The sequence below is a fragment of the Crocodylus porosus genome, unplaced genomic scaffold (assembly GCF_001723895.1).
Source record: "Crocodylus porosus isolate Cpor-Errol unplaced genomic scaffold, CroPor_comp1, whole genome shotgun sequence".
In the NCBI taxonomy this organism is placed as follows: Eukaryota; Metazoa; Chordata; order Crocodylia; family Crocodylidae; genus Crocodylus; species Crocodylus porosus.
The window spans coordinates 89,388,989-89,396,569 of NW_017728931.1; positions in this window are offsets into that span (position 1 = coordinate 89,388,989).

Here is a 7,581-nt window from a genome sequence, read left to right on the forward strand (position 1 = left end):
GCCTTTGGTAGTTTTCCCTTCAGTTTCCAACCCCCCCTTCCCTCTCCCATTAAGGAGACAAGGAGGGCTAGCAGCTGTGTTTTTTTCTAAATCTGCTATTGATAATGCATTTTTAATAATATTTCTAACAAGGTCTCCATGGGGTAGGAAAGGGCACAATATGATAATGTGTTCTTGCTGACTTCAGCCCTTCTCTGCTACTGGTTTCAATAAGGTACAGGGAATATGAGTTACATCATGAGCTACTGTCAATCATCAAAGCTCATAATCTATACCCATAGGCATCAGTGGAGTCTAGATTAATACAACCAGTAATCAATGCATATACAAAACATACAGACACTCTGTTAACAGCATTGACTAAAATAGACATAACTGAGACTGGGAATAGGGATACCATATATGACTTACCTTGGAAGTGCTGGGAAAATTAAATTATTAGGCCTCATAGGCAAGGTCAGTGGAGAAAAAGTGATTGATAAAATCAATTACAGGATATGGAAATAAGGTTGGAATATACCAAGATCAGGACAACCTGATAAACAGGTCTCCCTGTTTGGTGGGAAGGTTGCAGTATCTGGTTAGAACTGGAATGTGGATGATGTCACTTAAAGATAGGGTGACCATATGGGACAATCTGAAATCCGGGGTGCTTCCTCCCTCCAGCTCTCAAGGTAGCAGCGCTGTTGCAGGCAGAGGAGGGGGGTGGTATGGCAGGGGTGGGACAGTGGGGTGCAGCTCTGGTATTAGGCAGCTAAGGGAGTCAATGGCCCACTGTTCTTTACTTCACGGGTGTTAATGATCATCTCCCCTTCTTAATGGTCATTCCATTAACCAAGCTAACCTATTTTAGGGCAATTTTGCTGTCTGCTAGGGCTTCCTATTTCACAGATTGTGCTGCTCCCCCTTCCCACTACATGCCCAGGCCACTTGCTTTAATTTTCACTGCCTGGCCAGGATTGGCCTCCAAAATCTAGGACTGTCCCATCCAAACCAGGACATACAGTCACTCTATCTAAAAAGGTTTTATTATTTTGTAAGAACTAGAATGTATGTGCTGTAAACATAGGGTGACCATACATCTTGGCTTGGTCATGACACTCCAGGATTCTATAGCCCGGTCCCAGGCAGGGAAAGTGGAGTGTCATTGTAGCAAAACCCCCAGTGTTTCTTTTTTAATTTATTTTAAAATGCATTCCCTCCCTTTCCCCAACCATTTCTGACTTTTTCTCTCCCTCTTTATTCCATATAGGTAAGTATAAGTAAGCTAAGATGTAGGATAAGCTTTAACATTTTATTTTAGGTAATTTTATTTTTCTTTCCCCTCTTTGCAAATAAGTTCTCTGCTATTTTAATATCGATACCCACTGTTTTATAAGTGATAATTATTATGTTTGTACTGCTTTTATATTGTGTGATTACTGTTTTAGGCCTATATATGTAAGCTAGCATAAGTCTTGTCAAGTTTATATCAAGCCTCCACCTTGTGTCCTCTGCCTGGGCATCCCCGGTGTTGCAACTGTATAATTCATGTACCCTTCCCATGTAAATTGGTTCCAGGATGAGAGTGATTGGGAATGATTAAAATACAATGGTAGCAGGCCTCTACTGAATGGCCTGTAATGACCAGGCCATCACCTTGCATTGATTCATCCAGGAACCACAGACCTCACCCAGGAACAGGGACAAGAACCCAGCATTTGAAAGACAAAAGACCCTGCAGAACCAGCAACTCTACCATTGTACCCCAACATTACAGACACTCGAAACTGCATATCCCTGCATGAAGCACACATGCTCAGTACACCAGGGGTTGACCCTTGCCTGGGCATGACTTCTGTCACTAGGGTCATGCAAGGTCTGCCCCTATAAAAAGAGGCAGTGAAGACAGACCCAGTGGGATGCCCTCTCCATCTGGACCAGCACCATGCCACACCACCTATCCACCCAGAGGCCCTGCCGGCGACCCTCCTCTGGACAATACCTACTGGACAAGAACCCCTTTCCAGCCTGGATAGGTAGCTATCACGCCTCCCACCCCCTCTTCAACCAAAGACTTGGACTCTGCTTCTCTTCTCTACCTGGACTCCAGCCCTTCCACTGAGTCTTTTTCTCCTGCTGCCAATGTAAGTGCTTGTGTGTATGTGTGTGTAAACCAATAACTTCATGGGGCTGTGTAGTGTGTTGTCTGTTAATAAAACTGTTATTTGGACCCCTAAGTTGGGTTTTGCTTTACAATGGTTTGGTAGTGTGTGTGTGTATGCACCTAACTGATTTGTGTGTTTGTATATGTGCGATTGTGTCACACCCTCCTAACAGTGCAATATTGAGATCCTGAGAGTTGGCCTGACTCTACAGGACAATATCATGGTGCACCAGGCAGGTGGCTGGGCAGACAATGCCGCTCCTGTGCAGAAGGAAGGTGGGATGGACTGGTGCAGGTGCCACCCCACCTACCCGTGGCACATCCTTGCTCCTGCACAGGAGCAGCAGCACCTGCTTGGCCACCTGCCTGATGTACCATGCTGCTCTGCCTCCCTGGTGGGCTCCAGCCCAGGACTTTTGACCAACTGCCTGGGGCTACAGAATCCTGGAGTGTCCTGGCCAAACCAGGCCATATGGTTACCCTACGTACATATGAAGTTGTTTTGATCAGTATATTAATGTTGTTTTGATTGGTATATAATGTTTTGTATTGAACCTGGGGGCACAACTGCATTTTATGTCCATGCCATGTCTGCAAATAACTTGGCTAGCACCATGTACTGCTGGTCCTGGATATTACTGACTAGGCATTTTTTGTGAACCATAAACATGGCTGAGCTTTTATCACCCAAACTGAGCCTGTGGATGAGAAATAGCAAGGTCATTGGGGCACACATTGCATGCAACTGTAGCAGCACCTTGACAGACTCATCCTGACAACATGCACAGGCCACCCAAACTGAGGGTCCCTGATATGCTCAGTAACAACTAAGCCTCTGATGATGCTGATAGAATGCTCAACAAATTGGTGACTGACTGCATTGACAGCAACACCAACTAAGGATTTATCCTCCTGTGTTTAACAAATCAATTGTGTTAATTTAAATATTGTTGAACACAGTAACCAGAACCTGTGGACTGAAGACTTTTTCTCTGGTCCTCAAAGGCGGAAGTCCACCTTTCAACATGAGAGAGAGAAGACCTTTGGTCTTTGTATCCAGACCCTGAATCCTTATACAAGCTGCGCTACACAATCTCTACCCATACCAAATGGTTCAGGATAGTATTGAGAGAACTGACATTGCCTTGAATGGATTCTCTTGTCCTCTGTGAATCTTTCTCCCTGAGAACTGAAGCTGGGAGTTCCAGCTACAAGGATGAGGCTGGAAGCAGATGTTGTTGCAGGGAATTTCCCTGCACATATTTGCAAGCATGGAGGGAGGACTCTTTCCTTCTTGCTTGCAGATGTGTACAGGGACTTTTTGTGTGCACCTACAAGCATGGAGGGGAGAACTCCAACTCCCTCAGCAAGGGATTTCCCCGTGTATCTGCAATCATGGAAGGAAGACTCACACAGGGGTCTTTCCTCTGTGTTTACAGACATGGAGGGGGAGCTCTCATAGGGTGGTACCCTCCTCTGAGTTTGCTGCTGCTGTGAGGAACACATGCCTTTGTGTTGGCACAAAGGTGACATCTGTTTCCACCATGAAAGAGCACTGCCCTTGGCCCTTGTGCTCCTTACCTCACATAAATCCCTGAGTTATGTCCAAATCCTGCTTGAACAACAGATTCTGAGGTTTGAACTCCTCTGCTGTTTATGCAATGGATCAACATGTTTTTCCTGTCCTTCAAACAGAATTGCAAAGAAATAACCTACATGGAGAGCATTGAGGGTACTTAAGATTTGTCCTACGCCATGGTATCAGATTGCCTTTTCCAGGGGAATGATGTCAGACAGCTACACTATATTGTGTAGCATGTAAAGCACTCAGGTGATTTGTGTGCATCAACCTGTAGCACTTTTTCTAGTCTGCATCTTGAGGCTGCTTTCTAATAGCTGTCTCTCTCCTACCCAGTTAGAGTACATTTCAGTAGTTTATGTGGCCAGATCTCCTTCCAAGGGGAACAGCCTCTTGTTCAACAGAAGATATAAGCAGATATTTTGACTATTTTCTTTATTTTTGGATGTTTAAAAAGCGGCATATCCTGGACACTTTGGGGATGTGCTCTTGTAATATCATCAAACGACAACAGCCCTGGGCAGAAGTATGTGTTCTGGCAACAACCAACTCTTCCAACTACTTCTATCCATCAAGATTCCCTGTCTTGCCTAGATTTCATTTTAGACTGCACTCCTGTTTTTCAGTTTATCATGATGATATCTGAGTTAAGCCCTGTGTACATTTTATGAGAGGAATTCAGATAGGTGCAATTTGTGTAATGATTGTATGAGACTCCATATTCTACACAATTTCTTTTATGGGTTTAACATACACATTGGCAAGGAAGATTTGAAAGGATAAATTTTGTGTGATTCCACACACATGCAAAGAAGTAGTCATCCATCAGCACCCCCTGAGGTCTGTCCAGGAGAAATGAACAAAATTGGACTCCAGCCACCTCCAACTCAGCTGAGTCAGCAGCTCAAGATGAAACCGTTCTGGCAGATTCATATGATTAAATACAGATGTTTACCAGTTTTCCACTATTAAAGGAGATTATTCACCTGCACCCCAATTCCATTTTGGGACTGATTTTCTTTTACCACCATTATTGCTCTATATGCCCTTCCTGTGTCCTGCTTCCGTTAATCCACTAACCACAAAGATTACAGTAAACAGGAAAGAGGCCAAAACCTTGTGGTTGTATGTCTTAGGAACCCAACAATTCCTAGATCCTACAGCTAAGCAAAATGTTTAGGTTATTCTGGAAATTTGTGAACATCAGGACTCCAGTGACAAGAGCATTTTCCCCTTCTTAATGGGCTAAAAGTAGAGCTTTGATATGGTGCCTGGTGAGTACCACTTCTGTATAGTCCTTGTGTGACCTGCTATGTAAATGGTTCCAGCAACTACCTGTGAGAATCTGGTAGTAGATAAAATAGGCATTTGATCTGAGAGTTACAGCCTTGTATGTGGATGTGAGAGACATTGTGTATGTGGATTTGAAAGTCTCCATATGACCATGAGCAAAACAGGCTTCTAAGTTGGGCAGCTGTTTTATTTGCTCTGTTGGAGTCAGTGTCATTGAATGGGCTAAAACTCAGCAGGACGGATGTCCATGATTTGTAGACTGGATGACCGTCTGGTAACAGTCATTCAGACAGCAGCCCCAGAAGCAAAGGGCTTGTAGCCACTGGTAGGGCTGTGCTACAGACTCATGTCTTGGATCTGCATGCGTGGTGGGTGAGAATTTTACCACTTAGGCTTTATTAAGGAGACAAGGATTTTCCCACTGGGCAGTCCTACTTTATCGCAGCTCTGGATCTCCGGCTGTTGATCTGAACTTGAGGGATTTTCACCTTTGGCTTCTATGCAATCCAATAAACAAAGAGGGGGGAACTTTGCAGGATGAGCTGCCATTTGATTTTTTTTAAAACATATTGTTTGCTAATAAACATGAAAAGAATCACGAGCTATCACAGAGGTGAACGTGGACATTGGCAACACCCCTGCCAAACTTGTTGGGTTTGTAAGAGCTGATAAACTGAATGTTTGAGGGGGGGGGGTGTTGGTTGTAGCCTGTTGGTCTGAAGAGGTAGGCAGACAAAGTTCTTGGGGCAAATGTGATATCTTTTATTAAACCAACTAAACAGCTGGAAAAACTGTTCTTTGCAAGCTTTCAGGCACAAACACCAGGGGAAAAAAACCTGGCTGTTTGTGCTGTAACCTAGGCGGTACTCCAAGAGGTACCCTCTCTCCAACTGAAGGGATCAAAGCAGGTGCACAAGCACTGTTAGCAGTGTTGGGGCTTTCCTCCCCCCATAGAGCAGAGCCAGATCATCAGTGGGGACTTAACCATATACCTTTTAATACTGGGAACATAATGGGCATAAATCAGAGGGTATAGTGGACACTACAATGCCCCAAGGAGGCAGGATTCAACAGAGGTTAGACACTTACAATCATTGACAAAGGGTTAACAAAATATAAAACACAAACAGCAGAGCAAATGATACAGGTTGGTGAAATATAAAAAAGGCACAAAATGCAAAATGTCAAATGACAAGGAAATACAGGGCCTTGGTACCTGGAGGGGGAGAAAGGGGGGGAAAACACAATGGCCCCTTTCTACTGCAAGCAGATTTGCTTCTTGTTAGCTCAGTCACTGCAAGTCACCTCAGCTGAGACTTGAACTCAGATCTCCAGCCTGCTAGGGGTCTTGAACTTCCCAGAGCCTCTGCCTCACATCAAGTTGCCTGGCCTCTGATTGGAGGAGCTGGAAGCAGATCTGGGAACCCCTCAGGTCACTGCTCAGATCCTTCCTGGAGCTGGGGAGCCTCTCCTGCTGGCTGCAGCCTCTCCCAGGGCATCCTAGAGCCCAGCCGGGAGCCTCTCCTGCCAGCCACACACCGCACTGCTGAGGGTCCCACTGCTGCCTGCAGGTCCTGCTTTTTCAGGCTCTTCAGGGGACATGCTCCTGCCCCGCTGGCTCAGCCCTTGCCAGCTCTGTGAAGCTCCTTCCTTGTTGTCCCTCACTGGTCTCTCCTGAATCAGCCCACGCTGCCCCTTTTAACCCCCTCCAGGTGACCCAAGGGGCCAATCAAGGGACAGGGGGGGAGGGCGAGGGTGAGTGGGGGTGAGTCTCTGGGGCCTGATTAGTGCAGAAAGGGAATCCCAAGTCCTCTAATCATCTTTTACCCTTCAAAACCCCTGGGCCAAATCATTACCAGATTGGTGAAGAAAGGGAATCCCCCAAGTCCTCCAATCATCTTTTGCCCTTTCAAACCCCCTGGGCCAGGTCACTGCCAGCCAGCCATCACAGTGCCCAAAAGCTTGCAAAGAACAGTTTGGTCTGATAAAACATACCACATTTATGCAGAGTTGAGTAAAGGACCTACCTTGTCTGCCGATAAACTGAATGAGCTGTCAGCACTCCTGCCTTGCCCCAAGGGGGCTTTCCAAAGGGGAAATGGAGGTGCAAACCCCTTTCCATTGAGTGGCACAAGTGGAAGCGACTTGCAGGAAGGGAGGCTTGAGCCAGGAGCTGAGGCTCCCCGGGGTTAAGGTGAGGCTCTCCCACCGCAGTGTGGCTGGGGCTGGACACGTGCTGATTTTTATGCTTTGAATGTATTTTTCCCTGCTCCTTTGTGCTCACAGATCAATGCGAGACAACCCCAGGAGAGCTGCAGGAGCTGTTTGTTTCCCCCGTGTTTTGCCAGGGAAACAAAGCGGCTGCGCTCGCGAAACCATCCCGCGCGAGGGCTCCCGGGCTGGGCGCCGGGGCCGGCTCGGGCCTTGTCCGCCGCGGGGCGTCGCCTCACGAGGCGCGTGTGCCCCGCGCCGGGGCGGCCCCGCCAACAAGTTTCCTCGGGCGCCTCCTTGAAACTTCAAAGCCGGCGCCGGGAGGGCCCCCAGCACCCCGGGGCACCCCCGC